Source organism: Botryllus schlosseri, chromosome 6 (genome assembly GCF_051294905.1).
Source record: "Botryllus schlosseri isolate E-star chromosome 6, Bs_hap1, whole genome shotgun sequence".
NCBI lineage: Eukaryota > Metazoa > Chordata > Ascidiacea > Stolidobranchia > Styelidae > Botryllus > Botryllus schlosseri.
The window spans coordinates 11813518-11828554 of record NC_137241.1 but is presented as its reverse complement, the minus strand read 5'-3'; the positions used below and the strand labels follow the sequence as shown (position 1 = coordinate 11828554).

At 37.0% G+C, this 15037-nt stretch overlaps 2 long non-coding RNA genes across 2 annotated transcripts; both read left to right on the top strand.

The window, feature by feature from the left end:
* The first annotated feature begins 4730 nt into the window (after positions 1-4730).
* On the top strand, positions 4731-6667 carry LOC145440989 (uncharacterized). The gene is made up of 2 exons (XR_013915673.1): positions 4731-5447; positions 6224-6667. It is a non-coding gene; the product is annotated as an uncharacterized LOC145440989 (long non-coding RNA).
* Positions 6668-8273: 1606 nt separating this feature from the next.
* Positions 8274-14538, top strand: LOC145440988 (uncharacterized). Its single transcript, XR_013915672.1, has 3 exons — positions 8274-8829; positions 9022-9126; positions 11136-14538. It is a non-coding gene; the product is annotated as an uncharacterized LOC145440988 (long non-coding RNA).
* Positions 14539-15037: the final 499 nt, after the last annotated feature.

The window sequence follows — 15037 nt, the reverse complement described above, 5'->3', positions numbered from 1 at the left end:
GACACGTACGTCATGGGCTGCTAGGTAGGCCATAACAGGTAATTGCTAGATTGCGAAACGGTAGCTTCAAACGTTATGGGGCCCATACTTACTGTGACAAAATATTTGATATAGGCGACAATGCGGTGTGAACGAAACCACGCAACCCGGTATCTAAATTATATTCAGCGATACCTTCGTTAAAACATATTTGTCACCCCATATCTACTGTGCGCGAAGCGCAACGAAAGTCATGGGTATTACGTGACTTTTATGAAAATTAAATGTTGGTACTACGTGAAAACAGCCCCGAAATTCCTTAGGCTATCTTTCTTATAAAGGGATTAAACTACTTCTATTTGACAAACTGAAAATAGCGAGAAGTGAGTAAGTAGTTCACGAAATATTACGAAGTAGAAGTCGCGAGAAAAAGATCTACTTGAGTAAGTACCAGAAGTAGAGGAAAACCACTTGAGTACTTCAAAAAGTAGAAGTACTTCGTTACTGACCGCCTCTGGTACCAACACAGCTCAAACATACCCTAGACATGATGTCCGGGTTGCAACACAGTACCCAATACACCCAGAACACGATGTCCAGATTGCAACGCAGTACGAACACACCCCAAACCAAGGGCGTAGGCAAAAAAAGGATGAGGTAAAAGACGCCCCCCTTTAAAGATATGGAAAAAATAATAAATATCTATGGACTTAGGCCCATATTGGGCGATTAATACAATTTCCTGGGTGATCTTTCACCCACAGACATGCTGCTATAAAAGACCATGGGGTGTCAAAATGTCTATTTCTATATATTAGGCTAAAATATTTTTTCTGGGGGGATGAGGTACTTCGCGTATCGCGAAGAAAAATTTTAGGTCTAATGGTTCTACTTCAAAATACTCCATAAATTTATGTTTATTTCATCATCATTTTGGTTTATTAGCAATTTTATCAGCTCCATACACAACAAAAATGCGATACAATGAAAAGATAGGAAGGTGTCAAAGCGACTTGGAGTAGTCTATGGAAATAATTTAGGCCCTCAATCGTTCCCCCCCCCAATTGGGGGGTTTGGGGTGCGGTTGTCAAGTTGTCGGGTTAAAAAGACAGGGCCATGTCGCGCTATCTTCCGCCAGGGTTCTATCGCCGGCGGTCTTTCTGGGATCTCACTTCGTGTTAGCTAAACTTATCTGACTTAAGTGTCTTTTTGGCACTGAAAAGCTGGTTCCTAATAGTTCTGCAACCGCAGGCAGAACACACGCATATAGTTAGATTAAATTCTGTACATCAGGCCTATTTGTTTATTTTGATTTATCGAGAGACGAGTACTCAACAATCAAAGAACTACAGAACTTATACATCGCGCGAAGAAAAATTTCAAGTTAAAATACCCTATCTTATATTAATTTACGAAAAATTTGGGAGGGGCCATGGCTCCTTTGTCTCCCCTCCTGGCTACGCTAATGCTCCGAACAGGATTTCCGGATTGGAACACAGTACCAACATACTCCAAACATACTACGGACATGATGTTCTGGTTGCAACGCAGTACGAACACACCCCAGACATGAAGTCCGGATTGTAATGCAGTACCAACATACCCCGGACATCGGCCGTCTGGTGTAAATAGATTACAATGTCATGACAATAAAAAGTTTATTACATAGAAATACAAAACTTATTAGTACAAAACGACATCGAATAAAATAAAATTGTGTCGTAACTCGTCACTAGACGTTGGACAATTACAATACATCACAAAATGACATTACTTGACAAATTTGTTAACAAAATATAAGGTTCAACAAAGTCCAGGAAAAAACACTTGAGAAAATCGCGAGATGCGTCTGATCCGCGGTCTGCCGTTTACATTGCGAATTTTGTGATAGTCCGCCGGTTCGCAGTTCCGCTAGGTCCGCCGTTTAGTATTGCAAGTTCCACCTGTTCCGCGGTCCGCTTGTCCCGCCGTTTAGATTTGATTTGAATTTGAAAAGTGGTGCTCAAGTTCCACAAATACCCTCCACCTTCAAAAGGGTTAACTTCATGCCAGTGTTGGGATGACTCGAGTCATGACTTGACTCGAGTCAGACTCGAGTCACTTTTTCGTATGACTTGACTTGACTCGAGTCACTTTGCTAAAATGACTTGACTTGACTCGGCGTATCAGAAATGTGGTTTGACTCGTGACTCGGAGCAAAATTCACGAGTCAATTTCAAGTCATCGAGTAATCGGTGTCGATAAAAATCACTGTATCTTGCATATGTTCGGATCGTTCGCACAAGGCTGGTGTAACCCGTGAGAACGACCAATCATTCAATGATCGTGCGTTTTACTGAGCTTCCATTGTTCTCTCACAGATATATTGATCGCAAACGAAGTGATCGAAGCTTACAGCCTACGTTGTCGTAAGTTATAGTGTAGTAAAGTAATCTAATAGCAAAATGTCTACTTCTGTTCTGTGTTCTTAACTTAACCAAACCTCTTGTTTTATTGAAATTAAATTCGAAAATAGTTTATATAGTCCTCAACCATTGGCGCAGGCTCGAATTGTGTCATATCAATTTGCAAAAGGGTAATGTATTGCATCTTATCTCTATTTTTGCTGGTAACTATAAACTGAGGCTGTGCAATTACTTACGTAGTTTATTAGCTCTACTTATATGTGAGCGATACAGGGCCTTACTTGCGTGTATATTTAACTCTATGTTCGTTCATCGGTTCAAAATCAATGACCACTCACTCTGTATTTCAGACAGATAGCAAAATACAATGACGTAATCACGCCTCATACCTCAAAAAGGCAATTTGACTTGAATTGTGACTTGACTCGTGACTTGACTTGACTTGACTCGACTTGACTCGAGTCACCTCCAAAAATCGACTGACTTGACTTGACTCGAGTCACTTTCGAAAATCGATTGACTTGACTTGACTCGAGTCAAATTGTGCAATGACTCGATATGACTCGTGACTCGAAGGTAGTGACTTGATCCCAACACTGCTTCATGCCGCATGTGCTCTGGACAAAATAACTCAGATAAATTAGAATGAACTCAGCGTATACTGATATGCTCTATGTCTATAAAAAGAAATTGAAATACTATTTTCAAAATATATTTAGTCCAGCAAGCTTCTACGGTGCTTCGCTAAAACAGGGTCGAACACTCAAAAGTCGAGGACCAGAGATTAGGACATGCCGTGTGGTGAGAGATTACGCTACAATAGTGTCAAACTTTTGTTGAAACAAGTCACATGGACGACAATGCGGTGTGAAAGGAGCTGCGCAACCGGTTACTTAAATTATATTGACCGACACCTTTGTGAAAACATGTATGTCACTCCATAGCTACACTCTAAATCGAAAGCATCGATTTAGACACAAAATTGTGCATTCAAAGATGCAATATGGGACAAACACATAAAGTCGACCCAAATCTTTCGCCGAAGTGGTGTCATATTATGTGCAAGTCCACACTTCATCAGATAAAGTTACCAAATATGTGCTTCTGCTCTCATCTTATCATCTGTCGCCTGCTTTGATCATTATGAAAGAGTTTACGTATACATTTTAATAGTCCGTTAAGTCGCCGCACGAGTTGTGATATCAGTAAGATTGAGAGGGATTGTGAGGTCGACGCTGGAAACGCTGCTGAAACTTATCGTAATGTCACTGGTAAATGACCAGATCATCCAGGGCAAGGTACGGTACACTCGTGTGCCGATCATGACGTCATCGGTAAACCCAATGACCCTGGGGTCCGTTTGCTCCCGCTGGGTTATTTGCAGGGGAGGAATTGAGCGGCAAGATATAGATTCTCAAATGATGCAGCATTTCTATAATAGATTTCGAACGGTAATAACGACTCTCGTGTAAGTAATGCGTGCTTTTAGCCCCGTTTACATATAGCTCAGAAGCAATGTTACTTCTAATTTTGACGAGTCTGCAGCAAGCGCTCACCTATTCACTGCGCGGTCCCTTGGACAACAGTGCGTAACCACTAAAAAAAGGTCATCTCTTCGGATTTTTTGTGCGCAACTTATAATTTATGTGAGCAGAGACCGTGTCAGCTCATGCGTACCTAAAAGGGCACATTACTCAGGAGCCATGAAGTGGACTGCTCTTTCATCAATGTCGCTCCATTATTTTAGTGTGTCGCTTTCTTGCATTCACTAGGTTTTGTGAACGTTTCTCTTCTCATTTTATTTACCTACCAAACTGGCAAAAGAAATTGATCATTTCAAAAAAATTATATATATCATTGTTACAACCACATGATTGTCTGACTTGACTATGACTTCCATTATATTGCGTTTCCCCATTATTGATCATTGATATATCATCAGTATAGCCATGAAGAAATCAATCAATCATTGTCATCACCATGTAATTTTGAAGTACGTTGTTTAGTAATCGTTAGTGTTACCTGGCTATTATCAGTGCATTCTGCTTTTGACTGTTGACTGAATAAACATCTCTATATTTCTCTATTGCTATCCCTCTCCCTCTCTCTCTCTCTCTCTCTCTCTCTCTCTCTCTCTCATTCACGCTTCACATCTCTCGGTAACGGCGGGAACTCAGTCAGTGTCAAAGGGTCAAATTTAAATGGAGCGACAGGTCGCAGTACAGTGACTTTGTGGATGTGGATGAACGGGTGTTAACCTCATCATAGGCATAGCGGAAGGAATAAAGAAGATGTTGATTGCGTACGGGCGGGTACGGCATTACGAGAGAACACATTGCTTTAATAATAGACACTTACGTGACCTTTGACACGAACCAATCAGGTTGCAGTAGGATGTAAACAAAGAACAAGCCCGGGCAAGCTTACTATGAGCTCTTATGGAAAAGGGTTGAAAAATATAGGTTTTTAGCAAAATTACATTGAATTGGGAATAGCTGGCTTTGGTGAATGGTAATAACGTAGAGCTAGTATGTATATGCAGTGTTATAACCTACAATAAGCATGAATGATGGCAAGCACGCATCGGTATGGTATGTCCAAATGAATGAATTTCTGACAACTTTTCGGATGAAGCAACTATTGCTGTATTATCCTTAGTCGTATACTATAGGATTGTCGTAGCGAATAGAATGTATTAGAGGAATATTGAGTCAGGATATGTGTGGTATCCATTATGTGGCGTTATATGCGTTCTATTTATGGAATCGACATTTGTATATAGTAGTCTACAGTCTGTATCATTATCTAGCAAATTACTGTTACACTGGACACTTGTCTGCATATTCAATGATCATATTAATATGATATATGTTAGGCAACATGATCTGTTCCCGGCTGAAATCGTCATTTTTTGTTCTAGCTCGTGTATTGTATCTATCAGGATAAATACTGTGCTAATAGCCTGCGTAACATGGAGATGGCTACCCAGACCGTTCCTGGTGTGCGCTTTTACCTTTCCCAGAGCCAATGACATGCATGGAAGAATGTAAAATCTGGATAAAGGCATGTGGACTTCCTTGTAGTCATCTGAATTCTCATTTTATTAAGAAAATGACATATCTATTATTGTACCAAAAATATTGAATCGTGACATAATCTAGAATCTAGATCAGTGGTTCCCAACATGGGCGATTTGGCGGTCTAGGGGGGCGAAAATGACGAAGGGGGCGAAAATGACGAAGGGGGCGAAAATAGCGAAGGGGGCGATTCGGGGGGGGCGATGACGCGTCAAAACGGCTGACATTTTTTTTTTTTTTTTTTTTTTAGTCAACCCACGGAAATTTTTTTTTTTTTTTTTTAGTCAACCCACGGAAATTAAGTTACAAAAGTGTGTCAAATTAGACATCGAGACGAAAATTTGACCCTTTTTTTTTAGTCAACCCGCCGGTGATTACAGGTTTGTATGCCCAATTTTCGGTACACAAAATTTGGGGGGCGATGATCGGTATTGACCTTGAAAAGGGGGCGATAGGTCAAAAAGGTTGGGAACCACTGATCTAGATGAAACAATTCTGTGTTTCAAAATGAGTCCAATCTGAAATGCAGTCACACTTGATGCCACAATCGACTTGGTGTGTGTCTCGTTTTATTCCACTCCAGTTTTGTTGCTTGATGGTGTGTAATGTATTGAAATTGTTGAAAACAATATATTCAATAATGAGACGAATAGTTGAAATTGGTAGCGGTGATACGTTGTACCAGTCGGACGAGTACGCCTTGATTGGTGCCTGCACAGTAGTATTGCTCTGTAAAATAAACATATTATATATTTTGTGCAGGCTTGATGGATATCCTTTATGAAGCTGCAGAAAGAGGAAGTCGATGGATAAAACGCAAGAAAATCAAATTTCTGGAAGAAGTATAGAAGAACAACACAGTAAACTCGTCCAGGAAAATTACAAATTGGCGGACAATTATTGCTAGTGAAGTTCAGTTCTCAGAGGAGCATCATAATGTCAAAAGATGCGGAGAAGCTGAAATTTTATGCTAGACTACATTAAATTCTTTCTGAATTGCCCGACTTATCCTACTGACGTCAAATTTATAGTATTGCTGTAAGCATAGTATTTAACCATTGGGTCAGCCATATGTAACTGCTTCATTAAATCGCGATTTGGCCATGTAGATATGTGGTTCTTAAAAATGCACCATTTGCATTCATTCATGATTTCTCAAATCTAGAATGATTATTGACTGTCAATAAATCACATACAACTTTGAAAGGATTGATGGATTGTGGTACACTTACTTTTGTGCAGGAACTATTTACAGGGAGCATTTAAGATCGAAATATTAGTTAAATATGTGGATTCGACAAGAAATGTAAGAAAATGATGGAGTTCAGCTATGGTGAGCCAGGCAATGCTATCATGGCAGAAAAGGGATTCACCATTGAGTCTGAAATCAAGAAATTGAATCTAGATTTAAATATTCCTGCACGTGATTTACACACCTTCAAATGCCTGAGCCAGACTGTTCCACAACAAGAAAGATGGCGAGAGAACGTATTCATATTGAACAACTGATCGGAAGAATCAAGGAGTATAAAATTTTGTCTGGGGTCATACTATGCAGCATTGTGTATCACAACTAACCAAATATATATGGACTAATTGCATACTCTAATTCAAGATTGAAAATTAAAAATGAATGACGCAACATATTCGGCAATTGTGCAAATTCAGTTCCATTGTCAATATCGTAATGCCTGTTAGCATGCTACGGATCGTAATTGCGCGGTGCCATGGTCAGTCTGTACCAACAGTGCATGTCTAGATATTCCAGTGGTGTGCATTATTGAAGCTCATTTAGATGCCCAATTTGTTGAACAATTCTCCAGATGAAAATGTTCTAGGAATATTTGTGTTTGATGGAATGTTATAAAACTGAAGACACCAGATACACCAAAATCTACCTTGAGGCAGGAGTTGATCGGTTGCGAGTACGGTGGAGAGATTGCTTGTCAATCACGATGGAGCTCACTGATGCTGATGCAAATCACAATGTAGTCCTTTTAGCTTCAGGTGCTGGATTGTCTTAATCAATGCATATGCATGAGAGCATATATCAGAACCTAATATGAAAATAAATCATGGTTAAAATATCTATTGAAGGAGTCTCTGAAAAAATGTCTTTTTCCTTACTTACCCTGTCTTACAAGTGCAAGACGAATCAATAATGGATTTACCGAGAACGTGTATTTCCATTGAGTGTGTTATCTCACTTTTCCGCAAGTTGCCATAACATTGGCTGTTCACTAGAATATTGCTTCTAAAAAGAGTGGATTGTCTCCTCAATCTTTATCCCTAAATCGTGTGCATAGCGCTCCATGAAATACTTCGTAGCTTTCTCCGCGGTGTTAGAAGAAGATGCTGTTCCACTCAAATCCATAAATTCGATAGAATCTCCATAGCTTTCAAGTTTCATAATCAATACACAAAAATTGTGATGTGTGGCAGCAGCTATATTTTATAGTATATATATTTCTGAACATGAGATATGCTTGAAAATTTTGCTCGAGACCTGGAGCCTATGAAATCGTCAAAATATGCATTACCACAATCCTATAGTATAGTATACAACAATCGTCGCTTAATCAGAAAAGTTGTCAAAAACCCGTGCATTTGGACACAGCACGCTGGTGCGTACTTGCCACCATTCATGTTCATCCTAGATTAAAAGCTCAATTCAACGTAATCTTGCTTAAAACCTTCATTTTTCAACCTTTTTCCATAAGAGCTCATAGTAAGCTTGCCCGGGCTTGTTCTTTGTTTACATCCTGCTGCAACCTGATTGGTTCGTGTCAAAGGTCACGTAAGTGTCTATTGAAGGTAATTCGTTCAAGAATATCAACATGCGATATGTTATGATTACCGGTATGTTGTCAAGAGGGTTCTTACAGCAAGCAGCAGTGTGAGAAATATTGGTAGATTGCCTTTTAGATCAACTTGCAGTAGCATCGAAACTGAGTTTCAGAATGTCAGTTAATCCTCTAACTTGATGCAATATGGGTTTACAACTAGAATTCTTGACCAAGTTATATAGATCTTGCTTTGCAGTTGACTCACTTGTTTTTCCAATTACATGAAATTTTCATTGGTTGAAAACATGACATTTCATTCATGAACCTATTATAATAATTATTGCTAATATTATCCAGTGAAATAAATCTTATTATATTCATATCAAGTTCCCTCTATATAACACATAGAAGTGTGTGTGCAATGTGCATGCTTAGCTCAATATATAGCTGCTTTTATAGTAACACTTTGCCTTTGTAATAGATCAGAGCGGAGTTTCAAATGTTCGTTCCGAGGAGTGTCGAAGCGAAATACTTACTACTCATGATGAAATATTTGGAGTAGAGCTAGAGACAGATGAAGAGGTTAGTATTATTTAACTAATCTAGAATGAATTTATTAATTGGGATAATCCTGTTTATTTTTGTTGCAATTTTATATATTAAATATTGTTGTGTCAGAACTCTTGCCTTCATATCAACCGGAATGCAATAAGTGGAATGTCCTTAAACCAAATCTTCTACATCATTTATATTTAATATCATATTTATTTGTAGGGAAAAGAAGCCGCTGCGGTTATGCTCCTGATGGAGTTACGAAATGCAGTAACTGAAAAGAGAATCAGGGCACAACAGGATTTGAGGGCGAAAACGCTTTATCATGTGAGTTGTAGGATTTGCTGCTTGCTTAACCTTGTACTGTATGAACAATGAACATAGATGTAGGATAACGTTCTGATTTGTCAGATTTGTGCTGATTTCGACTCTTGTCCTGATTTTCGGCAAACATTGTTCGGCGTTTTCCTAACACCGTAACACGTTTTGCATGCCACGATCTGGCACAAGTTCGAACTTAACAGACCGTCACAAAAGTACAGCTAGTTGTCTGAAAATTTTGTGGCTTAACATGCGCGCATTTCGAGTTGGTTCTAATTCGGGGGGTCTGTAAATTTCTAAGTTGCGCCACAAACATGTGTTCTAATTCGGGGTCTGTTGAGTTCAGACGTGTGCCGCTAAAATGTGGCACAATTGTTTTTTGGTGCTGAAAATATGGTAGGCCTATGTTTTGAATGACGCTGTTTACGTTATGACGGTGCAATAAACATTCGAACTGAAAAAAGGCCTCCAAAAATAAATGTTTATTAAATGCTTTCCAATTACATCATTATTTTTGATAAGACTAAATCTAAGACTAAATCTGAGTTAGAATGAGTGGTGTGAATTCGTTTTCGTCCCACACCATGGAAAATCATTTCTGCTGCTAATGTAATTTTTGGTTTTCCTGACTTTGAGTCCATAGGATGGCTACCATGGATATAGTGCATAGAATCAGTGAATGTGATCATAATACTTGTGCCGTTCCAAAAGGAACCTTTATGATGGTATACTGATCAAATCTGAATGGATCATTAAAGGTTAGTAAACTTATGATTGTGTGGACGACAGAATTTGCTATCACTTGTTTCCATGAGTTAACCTTGTTAAACCATATTGACAAAAACCTATATTGACCTGTTCAGCTCTATTTTTATTCAATATTCATTATGCAGAAGTCCCATAAAGGCATTTCTACTAGGGATGGTGTGAACTTGAGGTTCACGTTCGCGTTCTGTGTGTGAACCTCGGATATTTAGAGGTTCACGTTCACAAACGAACCTTGGTAGGTTCTGCAGTGTGAACCTTTTTCATATATTGCAATTTTCACTTCGTTATAACCGCATCTTTGGTTGAAATGTATTGCATTTCAACTGCGGGCCACTCTATGGATTGCGCTGGCAGCATGAAAAAATAAACACTGAAACGAGCATGCACCTTGATAATCTCAAAAAATTTACTTGCTTTGTTACAAAAGATTGCTCGAAATATCAAGCTTTCCGTTCGTGAATATTTAGTGACTCTCTGCTGTGAGCTTAACCCGCAATCACACAACATCAAGAGCGAAATTCACTAGGCCTTCATGTAGGTAGTCGGCGAATGATGCTTATTTGACCAATCAATGAAATTGATGTTGTTGTCTGATGTAAAAAATCTAGCAGGCGTACTAGTCAATCTTGATTTCATATGTTTATTGTATCATGAAAACCAAATCCGTACGTGCGATTGGGGTGTTGTCTACTACTGTATAACTTGGTAATGGGGTAATATCGGTAGCAAGTTTGAAAACCCGTTTTACACTCTGCTCAATATCAACGTAGCAATCAGACGCCTGGCCTAGACCGTTAAGGCGTAAGAGTAAGCTTATATTCCCTTACAAGTCCTCGTCGAAATTGTTGGCAAAGCGACGGAAGATGGTGATTTCATGATATTATTTTATCATATCATTGACCCAGTTGATACATTGGGTGACGTTTAAAACGTCAATATGTACTTCAACATTGTGGCATTATGTGGGCCGAGTCATCGCTATCGCTAGGTATCGTGTTCATTAATATATAGGCTATCACTTTACTGATTTTTAGGGTTGGAATTAGCAATATGACGTCACGTGACGTCATGAGGTTCACGTTCGCGTTCACACAGAACCTTTCAAAAAGGTTCGCGTTCACACGAACCTGAACCTTTCAGAGGTTCACACCATCCCTAATTTCTACCTATTCTAAATCTTGTGCTTTCTATTGACACATGAATTATTGGCAATATAATTTTACGTAACATATTTTTTTCAACTCCAGACTCATTCAGTCCAATTAACGGCCACAAAGCTGAGTCCTCGACATCTCGTACTAAAGCACCATGAAAATGGTGACCTGCAGTCATCATGGATCGTGGCGAATGGCTTCCGCATAAAGGGATCGTCTCACAATAAAGCGAAACCATTTGAGATGGTGCTGGATCTTCTCGCGTGTTATTATGTTTGTGACCCCACATATCCAAAAGTTTTCCAGATACTGTCAGTTTTACAGTATGTCCTGATTGGAGACAAAAATTTGGGTTTCAAACAAACAGGCTTTTCTGTTTCATGAGCAGATTTCAGAAATCCCAGTAATGATTTTGATTTCGTTTGCTGACTTGGACAACTATACAATTCTAGTACTAGTTTAGTTGTCTAATTAGAGTGAAAAAAGTGTAGCTAAAATTCTGATTATACTCTAATTTTGTAAAAAATAGCTATAATTATAATTCTACTTTAATTCGCGAAGTGCTTCATCTCTCTCATTCGAATCTAATTTGTGAAAACAACTGAACCTATAATTCTAATTGTACTCTAATTTGGAAAAACAGTGTAGCTATAGTTCTAATTCTACTCCATAATTTGAAATAAAAACTGTTACTATAATCCTGATCCCGCTCTATAATTTCGAAAAAAAAACGAGCTACAAATCTAATTCTTCTCTAATTTGGAAAAAGTTGTGTAGCTATAAATTCTGATGCTACTCTAATTTGTGAAATGTTTCTTTGCTCCCAATCGAATCTAATTTAGAAAACAACTACCGCATAGCTATATTTCTAATTCTACTCTAATTTGAAATAAAAGCTACGTCTAATTCGGATTCTAGTCTAATTCATAAAATATACTGTAGTAGTTATTCTAATTCTACTCCAATTTGCTCTGATTCGAATCTAATTTGTGATAACAACTGTGTCGCTATAATTCTAATTCTACTCCAATTTGGGAAAGGTTTTTTGATATAATTAGAATCTAATTTGTGAAAACAACTGTTACCATAATTCTAATCATACTCCAATTTTTGAAATGTTTTTTGCTCTAATTAGACACTAATTTGTGATAACAACTGTGTCGCTATGATTCAAATTCTACTCCAATTTTGGAAATATTTTTTGCGTTAATTATAATCTAATTTGGAACTGTGTTGCTATAATTGTCATCCTACTCCAATTTTTAAAATGTTTTTTGCTCTAATTAGAATCTAATTTGTGATAACAACTGTGTTGCTATGATTGTAATTTTACCCCTATTTGTGAAATGTCTCTAGGCTCTACTTTAAATCTAATTTGTGAAATCAACTGTGTTACCATAATTCTAATTTTACTCCAATTTTTGAAATATTTTTTGCCCTAATTTGAATCTAATTTGTGATAACAACTGTGTCGCTATGATTCTAATTCTACACCAATTTGGGAAATGTTTTTTGCACTAATTAGAATCTAATTTGTGATTACAACTGTGTCGCTATGATTATAATTCTACTCCAATTTGGGAAATGTTTTTGCACTAATTAAAATCTAATTTGTGAAAACAACTGTGTTGCTATGATTGTAATTCTACCCCAATTTGTGAAATGTTTCTTTGCTCTAATTAGGATCTAATTTGTGATAACAACTGTGTCGCTATAATTCTAATTCTACTCCAATTTGGGAAAGGTTTTTTGATCTAATTGGAATCTAATTTGTGAAAACAACTGTTACCATAATTCTAATCATACTCCAATTTTTGAAATGTTTTTTGCTCTAATTAGACACTAATTTGTGATAACAACTGTGTCGCTATGATTCAAATTCTACTCCAATTTTGGAAATATTTTTTGCGTTAATTATAATCTAATTTGGAACTGTGTTGCTATAATTGTAATCCTACTCCAATTTTTCAAATGTTTTTTGCTCTAATTAGAATCTAATTTGTGATAACAACTGTTATGCTATGATTGTAATTTCACCCCTATTTGTGAAATGTCTCTAGGCTCTACTTTAAATCTAATTTGTGAAATCAACTGTGTTACCATAATTCTAATTTTACTCCAATTTTTGAAATATTTTTTGCCCTAAGTTGAATCTAATTTGTGATAACAACTGTGTCGCTATGATTCTAATTCTACTCCAATTAGGGAAATGTTTTTTGCACTAATTAGAATCTAATTTGTGATTACAACTGTGTCGCTATGATTCTAATTCTACTCCAATTTGGGAAATGTTTTTGCACTAATTAAAATCTAATTTGTGAAAACAACTGTGTTGCTATGATTGTAATTCTACCCCAATTTGTGAAATGTTTCTTTGCTCTAATTAGGATCTAATTTGTGATAACAACTGTGTCGCTATGATTCTAATTCTACTCCAATTTGGGAAATGTGTTTTGCACTAATTAAAATCTAATTTGTGAAAACAACTGTGTTACCATAATTCTAATCCTACTCCAATTTTTGAAATGTTTTTTGCTCTAATTAGAATCTAATTTGTGATAACAACTGTGTCGCTATGATTCTAATTCTACTCCAATTTGGGAAATATTTTTGCGTTAATTAGAATCTAATTTGTGGAAACAACTGTTTTGCTATGATTGTAATTCTACTCCAATTTTTGAAATGATTTTTGCTCTAATTAGAATCTAATTTGTGATAACAACTGTGTCGCTATGATTCTAATTCTACTCCAATTTGGGAAATATTTTTGAGTTAATTAGAATCTAATTTGTGAAAACAACTGTTTTGCTATGATTGTAATTCTACTCCAATTTTTTAAATGATTTTTGCTCTAATTAGAATCTCATTAGTGATAACAACTGTGTCGCTATGATTGTAATTCCATTCCAATTTGTGAAATGATTCTTTGCTCTGATTCAAATGTAATTTGTGGTTGCAACTGTGTCGCTATAATTCTAATTCTACACCAATTTGTGAAATGCTTCTTTGCTCTAATTAAAATGTAATTTGTGAAAACAACTGTGTTGCTATAATTCTAATTCTACACCAATTTGTGAAATGTTTCTTTGCTCTAATTAGAGTCTGATTTGTTAAAACAGCTGTGTCGCTAGGATTGTAATTCTATCCCAATTCGTGAAATGTTTCTTTGCTGTGATTCAAATGTAATTTGTGGTTGCAACTGTGTCGCTATAATTCTAATTTTACACCAATTTGTGAAATGCTTCTTTGCTCTAATTAGGATATAATTTGTGAAAACAACTGTGTCGCTATAATTCTAATTCTACACCAATTAGTGAAACGTTTCTTTGCTCTAATTAAAATCTAATTTATGATAACTTTGTAGCTGTAGTTCTTATTTCTATTTGCAAAAAGCTTAAATTTTTCAATTGTGCAAGCTAGAAACTCACACATTTTCGTCCGCAAATGAATGTTCTGTATTCATCTTTCGTTGCAATAAAATATTTTTTGAGCCTAAGCTGAGTAAAAATTCATGGATGGCTGGTATTAATTTCAAGCTCTGCACGAGTCAGCATGAACGCACCACCACCAAACACAGGATAGCCAGGCACACATCGGGTCCAGCACGTTGTGTGGTAGTTAAAAAAAAAACCGGATTTGGCGTGTACATTTGCGTTCCTCTGCACGCATTAGAATTTAGAGTGTATCCTAGCACAACGAAAATTCTGGACTTTGCTTAACTTTGGTGACAATTAAATTGCTCGTCGGTACACCATGAAACAGCCCTTAAATTTCTTTGACCCTCCATCTCTCTCCCATCGAAATAATCTAATACTTCTACTTGACAAACTGGTAATAGTTAAAAGTAAGTATATCATGAAATGTTACCAAGTACAAGAGAAATATTAGATCCACTTAAGTAAGTATTGCAAGTAGAAGAAAACTACTTGAGTACTGCGTAACAGTAGAAGGCCTACTTCGTTACTGACCACCTGAGCGAACATCCCCAGACATGA